The sequence below is a fragment of the Eschrichtius robustus genome, chromosome 2 (assembly GCF_028021215.1).
Source record: "Eschrichtius robustus isolate mEscRob2 chromosome 2, mEscRob2.pri, whole genome shotgun sequence".
In the NCBI taxonomy this organism is placed as follows: Eukaryota; Metazoa; Chordata; class Mammalia; order Artiodactyla; family Eschrichtiidae; genus Eschrichtius; species Eschrichtius robustus.
In genome coordinates, this window is record NC_090825.1 from 77,284,750 (window position 1) to 77,310,371 (window position 25,622).

At 38.6% G+C, this 25,622-nt stretch overlaps 1 long non-coding RNA gene across 1 annotated transcript in view; it reads left to right on the forward strand.

Moving 5' to 3' along the window:
- LOC137757235 (uncharacterized) overlaps positions 1-25,622 on the forward strand; it is a 284,904-nt gene that overhangs the window by 5,101 nt on the left and 254,181 nt on the right. Inside the window, exon 2 of the long non-coding RNA XR_011072314.1 lies at positions 13,356-13,420. This is a non-coding gene — a long non-coding RNA (uncharacterized lncRNA). The remainder of the gene's footprint in view (positions 1-13,355; positions 13,421-25,622) is intronic.

The following is a 25,622-nucleotide window of genomic DNA, read 5'->3' on the forward strand; positions in this document are numbered from 1 at the left end:
AATAAGAAGGAAATGGTTGGTTCTACTTTGGGGGGCAGCTTGGGGGTTGGTTTTGTTGTTGGTCTTTTTTTTTAAATTTTTAAAATTTAATTTAATTTATTTTTTTATACAGCAGGTTCTTATTAGTTATCTATTTTATATTGTTGTTGGTCTTGAAAGAAGGACTTAAGTTCATTTGAATCACCCCTTCCACACAAACACCAAATATTCTGTTAAATAGTTAGAAGGTAAATAAAATGTTTCATTTAACTTTGGTTTATTATAGCTAACATATTGACTTTAGTGAGATTTATGAAAGCTAATTCTATTTTTATGTGTGGCATAGATAATTTGTGATATATTGGAACCCTTGGTATAACAAATGTGTGCACAGGTGCCCATTTAAAATGCTCATCTTGGGAATTCCCTGGTGGTCCAGTGGTTAGGACTCCGGGCTTTCACTGCCTAGGGTGCAGGTTCAATCCCTGGTTGGGGAACTGAGATCTTGCAAGCTGCATGGCACAGCCAAAAAGAAAAAAAGAAAATGCTTGTCTTATAATTTTAAATTATAAGGATTTATACTTGTTATATCTTTGCTTTTATTGCATATTGTTCATATCTATGATTTATTTGATAATGAGTCTTTGGTCAAAAGCACAATCCCCAATGATATCACTTGTTCCAAAAGCAAAATACCACTCACTTTATAGCATGGTTTCCAGAACGTATTACGGTAAAAAGTAGAAAATATATATATCACACATATGAACACAGAAGCTCTTCTGTTTCTACTTAGAGAATTAGAATTGCATTTGCCCTGATCCCATTTTGTTTTCAGTCAGCAGTTTATTCAAGTATCATATTTATCATCTCTGATCTTTTGATCTGTCATGGCTTTCGCTGTTGCTTTGGATTTTGGAAATTTAAGAACCAACATGACCCTTATAGGTTACAATATTTACAGAATTCGAAACAGGGCAGCATAGTCTAACAGGGGATGTAAGATATGAGAATAAGGGATATTAGATGAGAAGCACCATTCAGGCACTAATTCCTAACCAAGGGGGGAAAGTGGCGGGGGGAGGGAGAGGTGATGAATTGGGAGATTGGGATTGACATGTATACACTAATATGTATAACATGGACAACTAATAAGAACCTGCTGTATAAAAGAATAAATAAAATAAAATTTTTTAAAAAAGTGCTTATTTGCAAAAAGTATTTAAGAGTAAGAGATAGTTGCTACCAGTAGTAGTCACATATTTACTGAATAAAGTTTCATGGCTGTACATTGACTGTTGTCCATCCTGAGTGGATTAAAATTTCAGTTCAATTGTAGGGAATATTATATGCCTGGAAAAGGAAAGGAATACATTTGTCTCCAAGGGTTGATATGGTTGCATAGTACTGCCCCCTTCAAATTGTTATAGCAAATTAATTTTAATGATGACTAATTAACAGAAATGTGCTTATAATCTGTAATCTGGGGACTTCCCTCGTGGTCCAGTGGTTAAGAATCTGTCTTGCAATGCAGGGGACGCCGGTTTGATCCCTGGTTGGGGAACTAAGATCCCACATGCCACGGGGCAACTAAGCCCGCATGCCACAGCTACAGAGCCCATGCGCTCTGGAGCCCTCACACCACAACTAGAGAGCCAGTGCACCGCAACTACTGAGCCCGTGTGCATGCCAGAACTAGAGAGAAGCCCATGCACTACAATGAAAGATCCACGTGCCACAACTAAGACCCGATACAGCTAATCAATCAATCAGTCAATCTGTAACCTGGTCTTGGAAGCAGGGCCGTTAACTGAGAATGAGAAGAACTGTTCTCTGATTCTGATTCTGTACCTCTTGATTCTCTATCTTTGCCTTGAATAAATCACTTCTCTTATGTGTAAGATTATTTTAGGTAATTTAAATACTCCGGTTATTTGAATTGTGATAGTTCTCTTCAATATTTCTCAACTGAGGGACTTCCCTGGTGGCGCAGAGGTTGGGAGGCTGCCTGCCAATGCAGGGGACGTGGGTTCGAGCCCTGGTCCAGGAAGATACCGCATGCCACCACAACTACTGAGCCTGTGTGCCACAACTACTGAAGCCCGCGTGCCTAGAGCCTTTGCTCTGCAACAAGAGAAGCCACCGCAATGAGAAGCTCGTGCTCCGCAAGGAAGAGTAGCCCCCGCTCACTGCAACTAGAGAAAGCCTGCACGCAGCAACAAAGACCCAACGCAGCCAAAAATAAATAAATAAAGAAAAAAATAAAAAAATAAAAATCTTAAAAAAAAATATTTCTCAACTGAGCCAACATAAAAAATATTAAAAGTATAAAGTATGATTTGATTTACCTGCAAGAGTATTAGCCTCATATTGCAATATAAATGTATCAAAATCAATATGTTGTACACCTTAAGCTCACACAATGTTGTATATCATTTATATATCTCAATTAAAAAGAAAAAGTATTAGTCTCTAACAGGGATAGTCACATTTCTTAAAAACAACAGTCCAGAATGTTAATGATCTATTGTAACTCTGACCCGTGGTAAAAAAAAATGGTACTGGAGTCAGCAGATTGTATTTAAACTTCAATAGTATAGAAAGCCAAGCAGCACGATTTAGCTTGTCAAATGTTGACATTTCTTGTATTCTGCATGGAGGAAGAGGTCTGTCCTATGTAGATTTTGAATTGATCAGTATCTTTGCTTCATTTTTAGTTTCCTGAATCTTTAAAAAAAATGTTTCTGTCTTGTGGTTTTAAAATTAACCTGTTTTTTACACACTCACTCTAAGCATATTGGTTTGAATAGATCAATTGAATGCTATTTTTGACTGTTTTCCAAAACAGAACATAATTTGTGATATATTGGAAATTTACTTTAAAAATAGAAAATTTGAAGCATGTCTTGGTTTGCAGTGGCAATTCCAGAAGGTTTGCTGTAAAATATTCAAGTGTTAGCTCAGAATAAACTCTTTAAAATTTATTTTTAACTTACGTACAGTAAAATTTACTTTTGTTTTAGACAAACAAAATAGTTCTATTACTCCCAACAAACTCCCTCATGCTGTTCCTTTGTAGTCAGGCACTTCTCCCCTCCCTCTTAACCCCTGACAACCACTGATCAGTTCTCTATTCCTACAGTTTTGCTTTTTCAGAATGTCACATAAATGGAATCATACAGTATGTAGCCTTTTTGGTCTGGCTTCTTCCACTTAGCATAATGCATTTGAGATTCATCCATGTGGATGAATGTACCTGTAGTTTGTTTCTTTTTATTGCTAAATAGTATTCCATTATGGATGCATCACAGTTTGGTTATCAGTTGAAGGATGTTTGCATTCTGTCTAATTTTTGGTGATTCTGAATAAAACTGCTATAAATATTCACAAGTGGTTTTTATGTGAACATGAGTTTTATCCCTTTGGGCAAATACCTAAGAGTGGGATTAACTGCACATAGTAAGTGTGTATTTAACTTTATAATAAACTGCAAAAACATTTTCCAAAGTGGCTATCCCATTTCCTTTTTATTTATTTATTTATTTTGGAGTTTGGGCTTCTCTGTGTACTTACCAACACTTTGTGTTGTCAACTTTTCATTTTTAATTTTAGTCATTCCAGAGGATGCATATTAGTGTTGCATTGTGGTTTTAATTTGAATTTCCCTAATGACTAATGATGTAGGGTACCTTTTCATGTGCTTATTTGCCATTCTTATATCTTCTTTTTTGAAGGGTCTTTTCAGATCTTTTGCCAGTGTTTAAAATTGGGTTGTTTGTCTTCATATTGTTGAGGTTTGAAAATTCTTTGTGTAATCTGGATACAAGTTCTTTGTCAGGTATGTGATTTGCAAATATTTTCCCCCAGTCTCTGGCTTGTCTTCTTTTTTTTTTTAAATTTATTTATTTATGGCTGTGTTGAGTCTTTGTTTCTGTGCCAGGGCTTTCTCCAGTTGTGGCGAGCGGGGGCCACTCTTCATCGCGGTGCACGGGCCTCTCACTGTCGCGGCCTCTCTTGTTGCGGAGCACAGGCTCCAGATGCGCAGGCTCAGTAGTTGTGGCTCGCGGGCCTAGTTGCTCCGTGGCATGTGGGATCTTCCCAGACCAGGGCTCGAACCCGTGTCCCCTGCATTGGCAGGCGGACTCTCAACCACTGTGCCACCAGGGAAGCCCTCTGGCTTGTTTTTTAATTCTCTTGAAGTATCTTTTGCAGAGCAAAATGTATCATTTTGCAGAGCAAAATAAGTTTTTAATTTTGATGAAGTCCAATTTATCAATTTTTTTAAAGACAGTGCTCTTAGTGTTAAATCTAAGAACTCTCTGCCTATCTGAAAGCCACGAAAATTTTTCATATGTTTCCCCTAAATGTTTTACATTTACGTTTAAGTCTGTGGCCCATTTTGAGTTAATTTTTGTAAAAGATGTGAGATAAGTATCTAGGTTCATTTTCTTTTCCCACATAATAAATTTACACCATTTGTTAAAAAGGTGGTCTTTTCTCCATTGAAATGCCTTTGCACCTATGTCAAAAATCAGTTGGCCATAGTATTTATGTGGGTCTATTTCTGGACTCTTTTCTTTATTGATCTATGTGTCTATCCTTTTCCCAATACCGTACGTTGTCATGGTTATTGTAGCTTTACAGAATTAACTTTAAACACCTCTGCTATGAAGAAACAAATTCTCTATAGCATTCTAGTCAATTTCCTTTTAAATCTTATTATCTAAGCAAATGGTTTATTTCTCAACAATTTCAATGTCTTTTGTCTTCATTCAGTTTATATATTGATTATAAATTCAGCATGGGCTGTAGCCATACTTCTTATATTCCTTCCCTGGATAGAAAAAGACCCCAGTGGACTATGACATTTAACTAGAGCTTTCTCTGCATCACAGTCTAAATGCAAAAATTTGCGAAATAACCATTTACTAAGCTACTACCTGCAAAACTTCCCTAGATGGGCTTCCCCTCCTCTCACGGGCCCCACCACCACCCAGGCTGAGCTGCCCCGACAGTGACACTCTACCACCCAATTGACGACCAGCTTCCTGTCTGCTGGAGTGGCAGTTGGTGGAAGCCAGCTGTTATGATTCATACCATTTAAGACTTCTGCCTTTTGAGAAGTGACGCTAATAGAGCCATGCTGAATGGTGTCTGATTGGGAGAGTTTTCTTTATGAAAGAGGTTTGATTTCTAGTGCCTAAGCAATTGAACTTTTTTTTTTTTTTTTTTGACAGGTACGTTTCAATTTCTAGTTTCTGTGTGAGCTCAGTTAGGTAGATAAATGTTGTTTTCATCAAGTGTTTGTACTTGCTGTGTTTCTTCCTGAAAAACAAACGAGCATGGAAACTTCTGTAATAAAAGGTTCTTGCGTGTTACCAATTCTTTAATAGTTTTATAAGTTTTCAGGCTTCTGATATTCTCCAAAAGGCAAAAAACTCTCTGCCCACGATAGGATTACACTTTGAATTTGGTGAAATAATTCTCATGTGCCTGAGGGGAAAGCTTCATATATCTTGCGGACATGGTCTTTCTCTTAGGCTGCTGAACCCAAAATCCTGGGTTTTTTGGTTTGTTTGAGTTTTTTGTCGTTTTGTTAGCTCAGATAGACTTATATTATTTAAAAGCAGAATATTTGTTAGGAGGGCAAAGAATTTTGCCACCATAGGGACAAGCTTTTGTGCCATTCAGTCAGTAAATACACTGAAAAGAACAATATAAGAAAAAATTTTAAATATCGTTAAGGGAAAAGTGTACTGGTTTTTATGTGATACCCCAAATTAACATTGTCCTTTAGAGAAACGGAGAGAGCATGATGATGAAGGGAAAAGACAGTGATGAAGTTTGGGTCATACCGATCATAGTACCAGTCAAGACGTGGGGAGGGAGCCTGTGTGCAGCAGCCTTGTACAGGATGGGCCAGATTTCTATAGGGATGCTGATGGCATCTTTGCTACCTGCTGAATCATGCCCCTAAATATGAGAAAGTCAAATTGTGACTGGAATTTTTCTAATACTAAGAAGTGCTGATTTCCTATAGCCAATTAAAGTTGTGCTAAAAGTTCAACATTTTATAGCATTTGGTAGTAACAAGTGATTTTTAGCTTTGGTTTAGTGATACCCTAGGGCAGAAGTTCTCAAACTTTGAAGTATATAAGGATCCCCTGGGGAGCTTGTTAAAGTTTAGGTTCCTAGACTCCAGCCCTGAAGGTTTGGATTTAGCAGGTCTGGGGAGTGGCCAAGAATCTGCATTTTTTTTTTTTTTTTAAATTTTATTTATTTATTTATTTATGGCTGTGTTGGGTCTTCGTTTCTGTGTGAGGGCTTTCTCTAGATGCAGCAAGTGGGGGCCACTCTTCATCGTGGTGCGCAGGCCTCTCACTATCGTGGCCTCTCCCGTTGCGGAGCACAGGCTCCAGACGCGCAGGCTCAGCAATTGTGGCTCACGGGCTTAGTCGCTCCGCGGCATGTGGGATCTTCCCAGACCAGGGCTCGAACCCATGTCCCCTGCATTGGCAGGCAGATTCTCAACCACTGCGCCACCAGGGAAGCCCAAGAATCTGCATTTTAACAACCTCACTCTGTTTGGCACCCTGAGTCATCTCTCAAGTAGTTACAAAATTCTCCTAACAAAAACTATTGTCACTCAACTTAATTTTTTTTTTTTAAACATCTTTATTGAAGTATAATTGCCTTACAATGGTGTGTTAGCTTCTGCTTTATAACAAAGTGAATCATTTATACATATACAATATGTTCCCATTTCTCTTCCCTCTTGCATCTCCCTCCCTCCCACCCTCCCCATCCCACCCCTCTAGGTGGACACAAAGCACCGAGCTGATCTCCGTGTGCTATGCGGCTGCTTCCCACTAGCTATCTATTGTACATTTGGTAGTGTATATATGTCCATGACACTCTCTTACCCTGTCACATCTCACCCCACCCCCTCCCCATATCCTCAAGTCCATTCTCTAGTAGGTCTGTGTCTTTATTCCCGTCTTGCCACTAGGTTCTTCATGGCCTTTTTTTTTTTTTTTTCCCTTAGATTCCGTATATATGTGTTAGCATACTGTATTTGTTTTTCTCTTTCTGACTTACTTCACTCTGTATGACAGACTCTAACTCCATCCACCTCATTACAAATACCTCCATTTCATTTCTTTTTATGGCTGAGTAATATTCCATTGTATATATGTGCCACATCTTCTTTATCCATTCATCTGTCGATGGACATTTAGGTTGCTTCCATGTCCTGGCTATTGTAAATAGAGCTGCAATGAACATTTTGGTACATGACTCTTTTTGACCTATGGTTTTCTCAGGGTATATGCCCAGTAGTGGGATTGCTGGGTCGTATGGTAGTTCTATTTGTAGTTTTTTAAGGAACCTCCATACTGTTCTCCATAGTGGCTGTATCAATTTACATTCCCACCAACAGTGCAAGAGTGTTCCCTTTCCTCCACACCCTCTCCAGCATTTATTGTTTCTAGATTTTTTGATGATGGCCATTCTAACCGGTGTGAGACGATATCTCATTGTAGTTTTGATTTGCATTTCTCTAATGATTAATGATGTTGAGCATTCTTTCATGTGTCTGTAGGCCATCTGTATATCTTCTTTGAAGAAATGTCTATTTAGGTCTTCTGCCCATTTTTGGATTGGGTTGTTCATTTTTTTGTTACAAGCTGCATGAGCTGCTTGTAAATCTTGGAGATTAATCCTTTGTCAGTTGCTTCATTTGCAAATATTTTCTCCCATTCTGATGGTTGTCTTTTGGTCTTGTTTATGGTTTCCTTTGCTGTGCAAAAGCTTTTAAGTTTCATTAGGTCCCATTTGTTTATTTGTGTTCTTATTTCCATTTCTCTGGGAGCTGGGTCAAAAAGAATCTTGCTGTGATGTATGTCATAGAGTGTTCTGCCTATGTTTTCCTCTAAGAGTTTGATAGTGTCTGCCCTTACACTTAGGTCTTTAATCCATTTTGAGTTTATTTTTGTGCATGGTGTCAGGGAGTGTTCTAATTTCATACTTTTACATGTACCTGTCCAATTTTCCCAGCACCACTTATTGAAGAGGCTGTCTTTTCTCCACTGTATATGCTTGCCTCCTTTATCAAAGATAAGGTGACCATATGTGCGTGGGTTTATCTCTGGGCTTTCTATCCTGTTCCATTGATCTATATTTCTGTTTTTGTGCCAGTACCAAACTGTCTTGATTACTGAAGCTTTGTAATATAGTCTGAAGTCAGGGAGCCTGATTCCCCCAGCTCCATTTTTCGTTCTCAAGATTGCTTTGGCTATTCGGGGTCTTTTGTGTTTCCATACAAATTGTGAAATTTTTTGTTCCAGTTCTGTGAAAAATGCCAGTGGTAGTTTGATAGGGATTGCATTGAATCTGTAGATTGCTTTGGGTAGTAGAGTCATTTTCAGAATGACTCAACTTAATTTTTAAGATACTATTTCACTTAGAACAAGTAGGTGTTATGAAACCTAATGATTGATCTTCAGAGTTCCAAAGCGGTTAGCCATAACTAGTTTAGATTCCCTAGGTGTGAACTAAGATGTAACATGCAATGAGCAGTATACAGAAGCTTACTTTAGATTTCTTTCAATTAGAAGTTATTAGTTACACAATTTCCATTTCCAGGTCATCTGTGCATCCACAGATGGTATTAGATAAGAGAGGTAGACCAGGCATAGATATCTAGGGAATGTTACAAGGTTCTTAATAATCATTTATTGCCTACTGTGCCCTTAATGATGTTGCTCAGGATCCCATTAAGTTAGCTGTGAATATAGTAATTGGTCCCTGGACAATAGCCAGAGGGTGTTGAATCCTGTGTCTCTACCCATTCTGGTCATGTTAGAGACAAGATAGAAATTGTTGCATATAATCCTTTCTGGGGACAAGGCCGCCTGTGCTCCAAAGGAGATTTCTTAAACCACAGCAGGAGTCCCTAGAGAGTCTTCCTCTAATTCAGGCAGGCACTTATGACCTACTTTTGAAGGTAATTTGAAAATCCCATCAAACACAAGCAATCGAAATCCAGCTTCTCCACAAGGTATTTTGTAGACCTAGCATTGCATCCTTTCTATCTGCTCACATCAACAGCTTGAATGTATTTTGGTTAGGATTTTCCCCTCCCTTTAATGATAGTTAGGTAAGATGGAGAATTTCTAGTTTCTGGACACAATGCAACTGCACAAATGAATATGATATGATGTAAATTGGTTCTTCCTGTATGTAACAAAAGGAATCAGATTTGTTGACTTGGTGTTCAAATTCAGACAAAGTTCTGCAGATTGCAGAATGGTAACACCCAAGCCAGATGTTCTTTCTCCCTCCTTGGAAGCCCCACGCTTGTGGTTTATGTAGTACCTTCCGAAACTTTTCAAAGCACAACTTTGATAAGGCAAAAAAGAGATTCATAGAATCTTCCAGAGTTGGAAGGTACATTTAAGAACATCCAATCCTATCTCTTACCTAATTTTTGAATCTCATCTTGCTGTACTTTAACTCTCCCACTTAATTGTCAGCCTCTTAAGGGAGAAGTTTCTATTTTACTCATGCACTTTTATTCAACATGAAATTATATTAATAATCAAGTTTAGCTTCTTGAGAAAGAAGGCTTCATTTTGCACAGTTGGCCTAAATAAATATTTGTGAGCTTCATCACTAAGTTGGCTTGTTTTTCTCATTCCCTGTTTTCCGGTTGCATGGGTTTAGCCGCCACATTTCCTCAGTTTAGATCCCTGCCCTGTCACTTACTAGTTGTGTGATCCTCGGCAAGTTACTTATCCTCTCTCTGCCTTAGTTTTCTTTTCTCTAAAATTGCACTCAATAAATGATAGCATTATCCTGATCACCACCAGCCAGACTATGCTGTCCTAATTTTCATTGTTTCAAGGTGTCTTTTACAAAATTTATGTCATCGCCTCTATTTTACTGGTGCTTTTAGCTCTCCCTAAAGTCAGTCTGCATTTTATACATTTATTCATTTCTTCTGAGTATATATATCCTGGGTAAGAATTATATGGCAGCGTTCTAGTCTTTGGGAAGATAGCTTGAAGGGTTGCGAAATTCATAGCATAACGCAGGTTGTGATGCGGCCTGGAATGATCCTAGACCTGTCGCTTACTTCAGTTTACCTCCTTAAGCCTCAATTCCTCACAAGTAAAGTGGAGATGATGATAAATTGTACCTATGTTATGGGGTGTAGTATTAAATGATTATGTAAAAGCATTCAGAATGGTGACTAGTATATAAAATAGATTGCCATGCCTAAGCCCTTCTCTAAGAGTCTGATTTAGTTGATCTGGGGTTGGGCTCAGGCATCTGTATATTTAAACAACTTTAGGGGACTCTAAGGTGCAGTGAGGATTGAGGACCACCAGACTGGATTATTCTTAAAGTCTAGCCTCATTAGCAGTGTTACCGTCTTAAATGCCTGTGCTTCGTTTCCTTCCATTTTACAGTTTAAGTTCTGTCTAAAAAATACTGTGGGAAGACAGAAGTTATTTGAAAGCTGTTGAAAGTAGGACAAATTAATAGTTACAATTATTTAGTTAGTACATACTGAATATACTTTATTATTGTAGGTTCCCCATAATTCTAAGACAAGCAGTTTTTCAATTGAAAATATAATAAGGAGTTTTTAGGCTGCTTTGACTCACTGCCCTACAACATAATATGGAAATCACTGGTTTAAATAAAAAACAAACTTCATGATTCAGTTAACAGAGTCAGGATATGTATGCTCATGTAGAGCAGCGGAGTTAATTAATTGGGTGTTTGGAGTCTGATATGTTGTAATAAATTGGGTTATCAGGTGGTGACTTAATTGGGCTGTTGAATGAATTAGCACCCCTTAAATGTGGGAAGTTCATACTTAGCTTTATCACTCCTGTTAGTGAACGGATGGCTGTATCCAAAAGATCAAAGTACATTTCTGAAAAAAATCCAAGTAGTTCATATCAAAGAATAATGAGTATCAGAGGCATTAGGGCCCTATCACGTAATGTTGCTAATGCTCCCTATAATATTGACTGCAGACAAACAGGGAAATAGTAAGAGGAAAACTAAAATCACCTGTAATTCCATACCCTAAAGCAACCATTACTAAGAACTTTCTACAGGACAATAAATAATAAATGATGTGTTATTTCTGAATATCACTTTTTTTTTCATAAATAAATTATGGGGAAGAGTTGAAAAAGTCAAGGATTTAAATTTATTTACGGAAAAAGTGCAGGATTCCAAAAATGCTTCAGAGGAAATTAAGTTCACTAGTGATCTTTTAGGGCATGGCTCAATGAGTATTATTTTATGAATGAATTAAGGAAGAACTAAACATATAGGAATATAAATATAGTCTCTAAAACCTTAAGTCCTTTCTTTCTCTCTCTCTTCCCAGACTTATTCCAAAATCCCACTTTTTTTTTCTGTATTCTTCCACTTGGGAATTTTAATTTTTAAAAGTGGAAGAATATTTACTGCTGATTATGTCTTCTTTTCTTACAATTAGAAAATATGGAAGCATACCTGGGTACAAGTAGGCATAAACAGAAAGAATAGGGAGAGCTGTGCTTACAATTCTTGGTGCTGGCTGATGTTTTCCGTTTTGGAAAGTCTTCTTTAAAGAGAGGGACAAGCACACCTTATGTTGCTGAAGGATTCCTGGAGCCATCTTACAATGAAGGCTGATTTTGGTACCCATTAGAGTTCACCACTGGGCCCAGGTACTTACCATGCAGGTGCTGAAAGTTCATTTTTTGATTCCCAATCCCTCTGCGGCACTGATTACACAATTTCCCAGGCCTAGTACAAAATGAAAATGTGGAGCCCTTGTTCAGAAAGCAAGAAAAGTAAAATATAAAGCTGTTTTCTTTCTTCCACAGTCTTTCCAATTTGTAACGGTGTTTTTATTTGCTATTTAATGTTTCACATCTGCAGGCATAGGGCCACTTAACCTGGCAAACGCATATTCTGAAAGAGCCCCATCCTGTGACTAAGCACATATACCACCCACCAGCTGCTGGCATCCCCCCTCCACCAGCCATGGGACAGACCCATGTCCTGGAAGGAGGCAGAGAATTCTTGCCAGATATCTCCCTTACCCCTGGGCTACTGCCCGCGGGAATCCATGGCGGACGGGGGACCGCTGAAGGTAGTGCCACCTCCATGCTGGAACTTGCTAAATACCTTGATCAGAGGTGGGTGAGAGGCTCTCTTTCACCCACAGTTACATTGTGAACACCCTGTGGCACTGCCAGTCTGGGATGGGGATGCCTGCCACATGCCTCACCCTGAGATGTCTCAGGGAGCTGTGCAACCCTTTCATCTATGCTCAGACCCCTGCTGGGTCTGGAGTTCAGTAGTAATAGCTGGGTGAGGACCAGGGGGGTTGGGGTGAGGGTTCTAAAGTGCCAGGGCAGCTGAGAACCCATCTCAGTGAGGCAGGGAAGTGGGCTGGTGGGTAAGTTGAGGCTCCAAGCTCCTAGTGCATGGGCTGTGGTCTCATAGGACTTCACTTAAAAAACACAAAGGCAAAGATAAAATTATTAAGAATTTCAAGATAGAGTATTAAATCTCATGGCGGGGAGGAGGGTCTTCTGAGCTAGTACCCTGTGTGACCAAACTGGCTGAACACCAATGAAGCAGGCCTGGACCTCTGGAATAACCTCTCTGACACTGAAATGAAGAAACTTTTTTTGAAAGAGTGAGAAATACTTGAATATGACTTTTATTTCTTGTATAGCAGTGCTTCTAAACTTTAATGTACATATGAATCATCTGAGGTTCTTGTTAAAATGCAGATTCTAATTTAGTAGGTCTGGGGTACGGCCTGAGATTCTGTTTTTCTACCAAGTTCTCAGCTGATGGCCAGAGCTGGTCTTGGAACCACTTTTCCACCTTCTCCACCCCCACCATTAAAACATTTTATTTGAAAATAACTGTAGACTCACAAGAAGTTGGAAAAATAGTTCACAGACTCCTACGTACCCTTCACCCAACTCCCAGTGGTGACATCTTGTATGTAATACAATAGGTAATAAGATTGTAATATAATATCAAAACCAGGAAATTGACATCATATAATAATGTTAACTATACTACAGACTTGATTCCATTTTCATCATTTTTTACTTGCATACATTTGCGTGTGTGTGTGTGTGTGTGTGTGTGTGTGTACGGGATGCAATTTCATTCCATGTATACATCTGTGTGCCTACCACCATAATCAAGATATGGAACTGTTCTCTCACCACAGAGAAACTTCTTCATGCTACCCCTTTAATTCATGCCCCCCAAAGGTGTATACAGTACATTGGAAATTCTCAATAATTCATATAATCATAATGCCTATTCTTTTCTTATAGTGAGAATTGTCTCTAGAATGCAGCAAACCATGAGGTGGCAGTTCCAAGTTCACTGAAGCAATGAGGTAAGATGAAGCTTAGGGAGCAAAAATAACACTGGTCATTTGAGGGAAATACAACATTCCTTGTCCTAGTACCATCCACTCATCCTGGAGTGTGCCTTGCATGACCAAAGTCAAATGCAAATTTGGGAGAATCATTTTACTTAAAGGGGCCATGATGAAAATAAGAACCAGATACACCCAGTTGAGCTCCAGGACTTAGTATAGAAATTGATAAATATTAATTGATAATGATGAAGATGTTTGTCATCATAATGTTCAGAGGACTTGCTAATTGCCTTATCTGTGTATCAGACAGCCTCCAACTTCACACATAAAACTTGTTACCTAAGAAATACCCTGTAAAAAGGCAATATGTATCAGAACTTTGGTAGATATGACTCATAATTATCAGCAGTCCCAAGAGACTATGCCTGCTTCTCTTTGCATGTTGGTGGTATAGGCTAGTGGTTAAGCATATTACTCTTATCAGCCGTGTGACCTTGGCCAAGTGACTTAACATCTCTATGCCCCAGTTTCCTTATCTGTAAACTGAAGATGTTTGATTAGAGGGCCTAACTCAGGGCCGTTGCAAGAGTGAAGCACTTAGAACAGAGCCTTACAGAGTATAAATGCTCAGTGTCAATTAATAGTATCATTAATATTAGGACTGGGACAGCCTTGGATATCATCTCCCAACAATTGCCCCAAATTTTGCTTCTTTCTGTCAAAACTATTAACATCAGTGAATTTTATATTGAACATATATAGATTTTAAAGGGTAGATGTTCTTTTATACGTAATGCTTCACTGTACAGACTAAGGTTAAGCACATAGGCTCTGGGTTCAAGTCCCAACCCCTACTAATTACAGACTAATTGTACAGCTTGGCCAAGGAACTTCCCTAAGTCATAGTTTCCTTATCTGTAATCAGGGGTGTTAGTAAACAGTACCTTAAACTTGTTGTAATGATTAAATGAAGTAATTCATGTAAAGTTCTTGGTATATAATTAGTACTTTATTGATATTAACTTTTTTTTTTTTTTTTAAACCAATTCCTGGTTTTCTTAGTAAGTGTAGATAGCTCACGAAGTTCCAGGGGTACTTGGGAGAAGTGATTTTAAACCAAATATAAAAGAGCATTTCTCCAGCCCAGTGACCTGTCATACCTTGAGGACAGAGGACTTGGATCATCTAACAAAGTAGATTTCCAGGTGCTGCAGAGACTAATTGCCACCCCCCCTCCAATATCCATCCTCTTCTTCCTCTTAGTAATTAAACCCTGCCACTTCCAGTGTTAGGAGGGCACATGGCCAGTAGAACCATAAGCCACCTATTCCCAGCTTGCCTTGTAACTAGCTGTGGCCATATTTTTCTGGGAATGGAATGTGCACAACTTCTGCACTTCCTGACAAATTGCTTGCCCTCTACTTCCTTGCTTTCCCCTTCCCTCTGCTGAGAATGTGATAGCCCATGGACATGGTCAGGCACCAGCTTCTACCATACAAGCAAGGCCATGTCCCAAAGATTGGCAGAGTAACAAGACAGCATTAATTTGATTCCCTGGACAGCTTTGTGGAATAGAGCTGCCTTCTCCACATTGGCCAGCCTGTGCTGTACTGAACTGTTAAATGAGAAGGACGTAAACTTCTATCTTGTTGGTACCACTATATTTTGTAGTCTCTTGGTTATAGCAGTTTAGACTGTATCTTAACTAATTTATCAGGCCCATCTCCAAAGATATTGAATGCTGGGAAATGTGCATTTTAATAAGATCCTTCAGTAACTGTGGTGATAGCAATTTAGGATTATACTTTGAAAAACACAACACCGATGTGCTCTAAGCAAAATGTAAGTTTTGGAAAGCGGTCTAGAATTTAGAAGACAGGATCATCCCTTGTTAAAATTTTATTTTATTGGAACTGAAATTTGTTTAAGAATTCTGAAATAATTAACATGCCACCTCGTTTCATTTTATATTAGCAGTAAGATTACTTTTTGAGTTAAAGTAGTTGATTTGTAAAAATGAATGCCCAACGTGTTATTTATAACGTTATTCATAATGATCAAAAAGAGTGAAAATAATATGGTATTTATCAGGCCATTTGTTCAATTCTGTATCATGGAATTAAAAGGATGAGGTAATTCTCTATATATTGACTAAGATTCCCAAGATGTGTTAAGCTGAAAATAAATAAATATTGCAAATAAAAGAAACAAGACACAAAAGAATACATATGGTATGACTTCATTTATTTAAAAATCTAAAAATAGGAAAAGTTATAGTCCTTAATGATGTATGCTTAGGTGCTAAAATTAAAAAGAAAAACAAGGAATTGATTACCCTAAAAGTCAGGATAGTGGAAGTCTTTGAAATGGAGGGTGGGAGAGGGTAGTGACTAAGAGTCATAAAGAGGGCTTCTAAGAGGTTGGCAATGTTTTACATTTCAATCTGGGTGGTGATTGCAAGGGGGTTCACTTTGTTGTTTTGTATACTTATCTATGTATATACTGATTTCACAATAAGAACCTATTTCATGTCTACATTAAGCATATATATATTTTATATATATTCAAGTGTATATTGGGCATATATATGCATATGTGTGTGTATATGTATGTGTATTGTTGTGTATTCATAGAAAATTTCACAAAGGGAACACACACAGAAAGAACTATGGGCATTTTTTATTCCCATATTTGGGTAGTGGGACTGTGTGATAGAGAAATTTTTACTTCATATTTTACAACTTGCTTTTTACCATAATTTGCATTTTCTCCATAATCATGTGTTACTTTGTTTTAAAATACTCCCTCAAATATTCTATGTGCATATGATCATTCCATTTTTATATGCTTCTGTATTATTTGCATTTTCTTCATAATCATGTGTTACTTTAAAAGTACTTTCTCAAAATTTGCATATGTATATGTCTGTGTATACATATGTGTATACATATTTATATATGCTTGGAGAGTTCTGGGATGATATTCGTAAAATTCTCTATGTGGTCACCTGTGAGGGGTGCACCTGGGAATAATGCATTAAGAGAGGGGAGAATTTTCACTTTTTACTTTATATACTTCTGAGTTCTTTGAATATTTTCTTTTACAATGAATATGTAGTACTTTTAAATTTATAGCACACACCCAAGGTGGTATATAGTATATTACAGCATATTTTGTTTTATAGGCAGAATAGACTTGAAGAGATAGAAAGGGTTCTATTTAAAAATGTGTCTGACTTGGCTGGGGGCAGGGTGGGAGTGGGGGAAGGCTTGTCTGTAGGAAAAGATACCATAGAATACAAACCTACACTCTTACCCCAATACATAAATTCCAAAGCCTCTGATAATGGACTACTCTGATGGAATCTTTGAAATTAAACCACCAAGGTAGGAATCCTCAAAACCAAGCACAGGTCTTGGCCTATGGAAGGTAATCAAGTGTTATTTGTTGAATTTATTAATAAACAGTACAACGTTTAAGTGATATTTCACTTGCTAAACTTTCATTGCTTGGTAATGCTATATGCTTTATAATATGTTAGGTATTTTTTTAGTAAGAGGATTGAGAGGTGGAGAACATTATTGATAGGATACAAGTGAGTGATTTAATCTGCTTTTAAAAGCATAGGATACTTTTCAAATTATTAATTAACAATGATACTGTATCCTAATTGTTCTGTGAAGCTCAGGGTAAGTGATCTAAAATTCAATAGGAATGACTTAGCCAGACAAGAAAAATTCCCTTGAAGACGAAATGTATTATAGGGAAACAGCACTAGAATTAGTCAAAGCTCTGATACTGAAACTCTATGTGTAGTCTAGGTAGGTTGAATACTTTTTCGTTGATAATTAGATATTGCCAACAAATGATAATCAATAATAATGTTTTGTTGGCAACAGAGGCAATCAAGTATAGAGATGCAGAAGTGAGCTACTCACTGAAATAGAGCTTTTTTCAAATAACGTCCAGCACTGATATAAAACTGCTGCTGCTCAAACAGTAGCAATGATCCACATGTGGCTTCTAAGCACTTGAAATGTAGCTAATCTGAATAGAGATGTCTTTTGTCAAATACACACTAGATTTTGAGGACTAAGTTTGAAAAATAGAATGTAAACTGTTAATATTATTGTTAAAATTTTAATGTTTTAATATTGATTACATGTTGGGATGATAATATTTTGACTGTATTGGGATGAAATTATTAAAATTACCTTCACCTGTTTCTTTTTATTTTTTAAATGTGGTTATTAAAAGAATTAAAATTACTAACATGGCTCACATTTGTAGCTCATTTGTGTTTCTGTTAGACAGTGCTGGTACAGAAGGTTTGAGTTCAAAGTGAACCAAGAACCAGCGTTTTCACCTTCCTTATTTTCCAGACAGGGAAAAGCATCCCAGGGAAGGAAGTGCTTTGCTCAAAGGCATAAAAATGGTTGGGAAGAAGTGAGGAGTAGAGCCTCCATCTTTTGATTCTGTGTCTCCTGTTTTCTAGCTTTTACAACTGGCCCCTAATAGAAAATCTGAGGCTGGAGAAACAGACTCACTACACACCGGACACAGTGTTCCTTTAACCTTTTATGAGCTAGACAATGATTTTTTAAAAGTTCTAGGTATTTGGAATAGGATTGAGGGTAGATAGCGGTTATAAGATTTTAACACTTTATTTTTCATACTTTTGTGTTATTTTTAAGCCTTGGGCATATATTACTATTAAGAAAGTGGGGGGGGGCTTCCCTGGTGGCGCAGTGGTTGAGAGTCTGCCTGCCAATGCAGGGGATACGGGTTCGAGCCCTGGTCTGGGAAGATCCCACATGCCACGGAGCAAATGGGCCCGTGAGCCACAACTACTGAGCCTGTGCGTCTGGAGCCTGTGCTCCGCGACAAGAGAGGCCGCGATAGTGAGAGGCCCGCACACCGTGATGAAGAGTGGCCCCCGCTTGCCGCGGCTGGAGAGGGCCCTCGCACAGAAACGAAGATCCAACACAGCCATAAATGAATAAATAAAGCACACCTAGTATAGTGTAATTTTTAAAAAAAAAAGAAAGTGGGGGAAAAGGCCTGGAGTGGGGACAGGGAGTGAGGTAGATGTAAGATTCAAAAGAAACCTTGGCTTATAATTCAAGTCTGGAGATGTTTGAAGTGGCTTTTTTCTACCATTATCTTCTTTCACATCTCTAACATCCTTAGCTAACTCTTTCTGCTCTCTTTGGGGTGTTTTATTTTTTATATTACTAAAGCAAAATCTACTGGGACTAATTTTTGAATCTGCAGCTGTAGCTCAAAAAACCTATGTTTTGTAACTTTTGTAAGCTGCAGGCCACAGGAATGATTGGTGTTTTTGTCTCAAGAGAATTCAAGTCCTGCCTTCTAAAAGGCACTTGCCAACAGACTAGATGTTTCTATTTGAAGCCATTTGCTACAATAATCCTTGAGACTTTTTTGCTCATTGCTTTCAGAGCTGTTAGTTCTAAAGGCAGATTCTTAGAACACAATTTCATTTAGCTTCAGAACATACACAGCCTCCTTATTGGCACAGCTGTGCTGAGTTCCTGAATGAAGAGATGATTTCCATAGTGCATTTTATAGCCACGCACCATTCCTAAGGATAATTTAAACCACAAATTATTTTTATTTGTTATTTCTTTATTGTAGGAGAGAGAAGCATACTTGGCTAGTCTGAAAGGTACTGTTTACAGCAGCATTTTCTATTTTTGTGGCAGTTTCCTTTGCATTGTTGACTTTCTTTTCAACCCCCAGAACGCAATTTAGTGGTCTCCTAGCCCAAGACAAGGATAAATGCAGGTTTCCAGTGCTTATTAGGACTCTTGGAGTACGTATGAGTATGGTATAAATTCCTCTGTTCAACTTTTGGTCAATATTCTCATTTTCTCTTCTTATTTTATCACTTTCAAGCCTTTACAACCCCTGAAACAAAAAATACAGGCATGCCTAAGAGATTTCACAAGTTTGGTTACAGATCACCACAATGAAGAGAATATCACAATAAAGCGAGTCACACGAACTTTTTGGTTTCCCAGTGCATGTAAACGTTGTGTTTACACTATACTGTAGGCTATTAAGTGTGCAATAGCATTAAGTCTATAAAAACAAGGTACATACCTTAATTTTAAAATACTGTATCTCTGGACTTCCTTGGTGGCTCAGTGGTTAAGAATCCGCCTGCCAATGCAGGGGACATGGGTTCGAGCCCTGGTCCGGGAAGATCCCACATGCCGCGGAGCAACTAAGCCCGTGTGCCACAGTTACTGAGCCTGAGCTCTAGAGCCCGTGAACCACAACTACTGAGCCCGTGAGCCACAACTACTGAAGCCCATGCGCCTAGAGCCCGTACTCTGCAACAAGAGAAGCCACAGCAATGAGAAGCCCGTGCACCGCAACGAAGAGCAGCCCCCACTCGCTGCAACTAGAGAAAGTCCGTGCGCAACAATGAAGACTCAACACAGCCAAAAATAAATAAATAAATAAATAAATTTATCTTAAAAAATAATAAAAATAAAAATACTGTATTTCTAAAAAATACTAATCATCATCTGAGCCTTCAGCAAGTTGTAATCTTTTTGCTGGTGGAAGGTCTTACCTTGATATTGATGCCTGTCTTAAGGTAAGACAGCAATGAAGTTTGCTACATCAATTGACTCTTCCTTTCACAAATGAGTTCTCTATAGATTGCAGTGCTGTTCAATAGCATTTTACCCACAGTGGAACTTTTTCAAAATTGGAGTCAGTCCTCTCAAACCCTGCCTCTGCTTTATCAACTAAGTTTATGTAATATTTTAAATTCTTTGTTGTCATTTCAACAATTTTCTCAGCATCTTCTTCTACCAGGACCTGCTTCTACCACAGAACCTACTTCTACCAGGGGTAGAATCCATCTCAAGAAACCACTTTCTTGGAGAAGTTCCCTGGAGGCCTAGTGGTTAGGATTCAGTGCTTTCACTGCGGAGGCCCGGATTTGACCCCTGGTCAGAGAACCATTACACATGCTGCACAGAGTGGCCAAAATACAAAAAAAAAAAGAAACCACTTTCTTTGCTCATCCATAAGAAGCAACTCCTCATCTGTTCAAGTTTTTTTTCATGAGATTGCAACAATTCAGTCACATCTTCAGGCTCTAATTCTAATCCTAGTTCTCTTACTATTTTCACCACATCTGCAGTTACTTTCTGCACTGAAGTCTTGAACCCCTCAAAATCATTTATGGAGGTTGGAATCAACTTCTTCCAAACTCCTATTAAGTTGATATTTTGACTTTTCCCATTAATTACTAATGCTCTTAATGGCATCTAGAATGGTGAATCCTTTCCATAAGGTTTTCAGTTTACTTTGCCCAGATTCATCACAGGAATCACCATCTATGGTAACTGTAGCCTTATAAAATGTTCTTAAATAATAAGACTTGAAAGTCAAAACTACTTCTTGATCCATGGGCTGAAGAATGGATGTATTAACAGGTATGAAAACAACATGAATTTCGTAGTACATCTCCATCAGAGTTCTTGGGTGACCAGATGTCAATGAGCAGTAATATTTTGAAAGGAATCTTTTATTTTCTGAGTAGTAGGCCTCAAAGTGGACATAAAATATTCAATAAACCATGTTGTCACCAAATATACTTTCATCCAGGCTTTGTTGTTCCCTTTATAGAGCACAGGTAGAATAGATTTAGCATAATTCTTAAGGGCCCTAGGATTTTTGGAATGATAAGTAAACATTGGCTTCAACTTCAAGCCACCAGCTTCTTTGGCCCCTAACAAGAGAGTCCTTTGAAAATTTAAAGCCAAGCACTGACTTTTCCTCTCTGGCTATGAAAGTCCTACGTGGCATCTTCTTCCATTAGAAGGGTGTTCAGTGTAGTCATCATTAATGTTCTTAGCTAGATTCTCTGGATAATTTGCTGCAGCTTCTATATCAGCACTTGCTGCTTCACCTTGCACTTTGGTGTTATGGAGATGGCTCTTTTTTTTAAAACTCATGAACCAACCTCTGCTAGCTTGAAACTTTTCTTCGGCAGCTTCCTCACCTCTAGCAGCCTTCATAGAATTGAAGAGAGTTAGGGCCTTGCTCTGGGTTAAGGTTTGGCTTAAGGCAGGGGTCCCCAAGTCCCGGGCCATGGACTGTTACTGGTCCACGGCCTGTTAGAAACGGGCCGCACAGCAGGAGGTGAGCAGTGGGCGAGCAAGCAAAGCTTCATCTGCCGCTCCCCATCACTCGCATTACCGCCTAAACCATCACACCCCACCGCCACCTCCATGCGTGGAAAAATTGTCTTCCACGAAAGTGGTCCCTGGTGCCAAAAAGGTTGGGGACCGCTGGCTTAAGGGAATGTTGTGGCTGGTTTAATCTATCCAGACTACTAAAGCTGTCTCCATATCAGCAAAAAGGTTGTTTTGCTCTCATCATTTGTGTGTTCCTTGGAGTAGCATTTTTTTAAAAAATTTATTTATTTATTTTCGGCTGTGTTGGGTCTGTGTTTCTGTGTGAGGGCTTTCTCTAGTTGCGGCAAGCGGGGGCCACTCTTCATCGCGGTGCGCGGGCCTCTCACTGTCGCGGCCTCTCCCGTTGCGGAGCACAGGCTGCAGACGCACAGGCTCAGTAATTGTGGCTCACGGGCCCAGCTGCTCCGCGGCATGTGGGATCTCCCCAGACCAGGGCTCGAACCCGTGTCCCCTGCATTGGCAGGCAGATTCTTAACCACTGCGCCACCAGGGAAGCCCTGGAGTAGCATTTTTAATTTCCTTAAAGAACTTTTCCTTCGCATTCACAACTTGGCTGTTTGGCACAAAAGGCCTAGCTTTCAGCATATCTCAGCTTGCAACATGCCTTCCTCACTAAGCATAATCATTTCTAGCTTTTGATTTAAGGTGAGAGATGTTTAACTCTTCCTTTCACCTGAACCCTTAGAGGCCATTGTATGGTTATTAATTGGCCTAATTTCAATATCATTGTGTCTTAGGAATAGGAAGGCCTGAGGACAGGGAGAGAGATTGGGTCAGTGGAGCAGTCAGAACACACACAACATTTATCGGTTAGGTTTGCCGTCTTAAGTGGGCACGGTTTATGATGCCCCCAAATAATTACAGTAGTAACATCTAAGATCACTGATCACAGATCACCAAAACAATTGTAATAATAATGAAAAAGTTTGAAATATTGTGAGAATTACCAAAATGTGACAGAAGTGTGAAGTGAGCAAATGCTGTTGGAAAGATGGCGCCAATAGACTTGTGTGACACAGAGTTGCCACAAACCTCCAATTTCTGTAAAATACAATATCTGCAAAGTACAATAAAAGGAGATATGCCTGTAATCCTGCCCTGGAGACTGATGTCATCTTCTCTACCTACTTTTGTGAGTCACATGCAAAGGTTCTGAAGGGACTTTTTGATTTGATTTTTTAAAAAGTTATTTACCAAACACATATTTAGATATCTGAACCCATCCAGAAGCTGAGTAATCTGCCTCTGGAATTCCAAAATCTGTTTTCATTAATTTCACAGTCATAATTTTAAGCACCTACTATGTGCAAGGGTAAGGTTACCTCTGTTAAATATAATGTTGACAGTTCATCGTATCACAAGAAAAACATTTTTGTAACTATGTTTGGTGATGGATGTTAACTACGCTTATTGTGGTGGTCATTTTGCAATATACAAATATTGTATCATGTTGTACACCTGGAACTAATATAATGTTATATGTCAATTATATCTCAATACAAAAAAAAAAAAAAGACGAAGCAACCTTGGCAGAGTGAAAAATGCTGCATAGACGCCCTTGGACCACTCCTGAGGACTTTGGAGCAGTAGAAAGAGGGGATGGAGAAGGTGAAGCTGACAAGTCTGGAAGAGCCAAGCATTCCCACCACTAGAAATAGTCAAATGCTGTGTACTTCCAGCCTTTGTCTGTCATTGGGCTTCTGAGTTGCTGAATGGGGCTTTAAATCCCTTAGCTGAGCTTTCCTGACCTTTGCTTGTTTGCTCTCCCTGCGGCACCAAAAGCTGCAGCTTTTACATATAAACCCATACCTGGGCCCTGGTCTCAGCTCCATCAAAGCACCAGCTATATGACCTCACCCTAGCTCAGAGTAACTGCTTTTAGTCATTAACTTTGATCTGCAAAAGGAAGGAATGGGACTCTTTTTAGCATTAAACTGTTAACCATGCCTAAGAGAAGAGGTAAAGGTAGAATTTCATCGCAGCTCCCTTTTGGAAATTGTTGTCCACTACCAGGAGGCCTTGGTCACACCAGTGGTGTTGCACAGTGGAAGTTTCAGAGGTATGCATGTGCCTGAGCCCTGCCCCTGACAAATTAAATAGAAATTACTGGGTTTTGGGACTTAGGGATGAGTATTTTTGAAAAGCACACCAGCTAATATCCAGCCAGTGTTGAGAACAATTGGTAGTGAAAGCATCAGGCCTTGAGAGGGACAGACATGGCTGGAAAATCCAGAATTTACCACTTAGTTGTAAAGCCATGAGCAAGTCACTTATTCTCTTAGCTTCAATTTCCTTATCTGTAAAATGGGGACAAAATTGTACCTTCCTCAAATGTAGCTTTGTAGCACATAGTAGATACTCAGTGAATGGTAGTTATTGAGATGAGTCTAGAGCTATTCTGTCCAAATGATAGTCATTAGCTATAGGTGATTGTTTAAAATGAGAAAGTTAAACAGTTTGTTTCCAAGTCCCGCTAGCCACCTTTCAAGTGCTCATCAGTCACATGTGGCTAATGGCTACTGTATCAGACTGAGATGTTAAACATCTCCTTCATCACAGAAAGTTCTTTAGACTGCAAAATGATAGCCTACAGGATCTGCTTCACTAAGAGCTAAGTTTATTTAGAGAAAATTCATTTTTAATTCTGTTCTGGAAAACCCACTACATTTGTTTCTGTCAGGTAAACAGCAGGCCTTCTGGCTTGAACAGAGAAGTGAAGGAAATCCAGGAACCAGCTCTTCTGTGGTGACTTTTTTTCTTGTTCTTATATACCCGTAAATGAGTTTACCTAGAAGTAAACAAACAAGTGGGAACAGCTAATCGATTGTTCAAATAAGGATCTCTCTTCCTCTCCCTACCCCACAAGCTCTGAGGCCCACTTAGCATTTAGTCCATTTTTTGAAGTAGAACATTAACTTTTTCCTGCCCTATTTTTAAGTACCACAGGTACTATTAGTGAAGCTGTGTGTGTGTGTATGTGTGTGTGTGTAAATGTGTGAGTGTGTGCATGCATGCATGTGTGTTATGGAAGAAGGGGCAGAGGGGGAAGAAGGAATTAGCACTGGTAAGGGAAGTCACTAAATATCTGTCAGCAGGAAAAGAAAGGCCATAGATAGGATGTGTTTTACGATTTTATTATCAGTAATGTTTATTTCAGGTATTTTGATATATCTTCTGTTCTAAAAATTCTTTAGTGTCATTTTGATTTGCCCACAGTGGGTGTAAGAGCACAGGCTCTGAAGTCAGACCTCATGAGTTCAAACCATGTTCCAGTATTTAATAGTTGAGTGACCTTAAGTCTCAGTTTCTCCATTTACAAAATTAAGATAAATGTTAGTATCTACACCTCATGGGATTGTTTCAAGGATTAAATGAAAGAATACATGTAAAGTTCTTAGTACAGTGTCTAACACCAGATAGATGCTAAATTAATTTTAAAAAATTATTTAGAGAAAAGAAAGGATATTTTATTTTCAGTAAACAAATGATATGATGCTTTTAACTACAAGTTTAAGAGATATATTCCTCACAGGAGTTCTAAATCTGTTTGAAAATGTAATGCTCTTAGCCCTTTGTCATATCTTCTAGAATGAATAGGCCTCTTTGTTTCTCAAAGAACATTTATAGTTTCTGTGTTACATAAATGTTCTACTTGCACTACTGTACTTGTTTAGTTAAGCACAGGCCTAGCAGCTGGGGAAGTGTCAAAGTCTGAAGAGCAAATGAATTGTTGATTTGAGCTACTGTCTGTTAAAAATTGCTAATAAAACCAAGCAGTCTTACAAACAAGGAAAGTAGTGTTTCTTGAAGGCAAAGGGACCACAGCCTACCTCTTAAATTCACTTTGTATTTGTTTTGTCTTCCTGCAATGATGTTTTTGTTGGCAAAATTACTTTATTATTTTTTAAAATCTGAAAACATGGCATGTCTTTTGGGTTTTTTATTATGGAGATATTTCACACTCTTTGGTTTTGTTA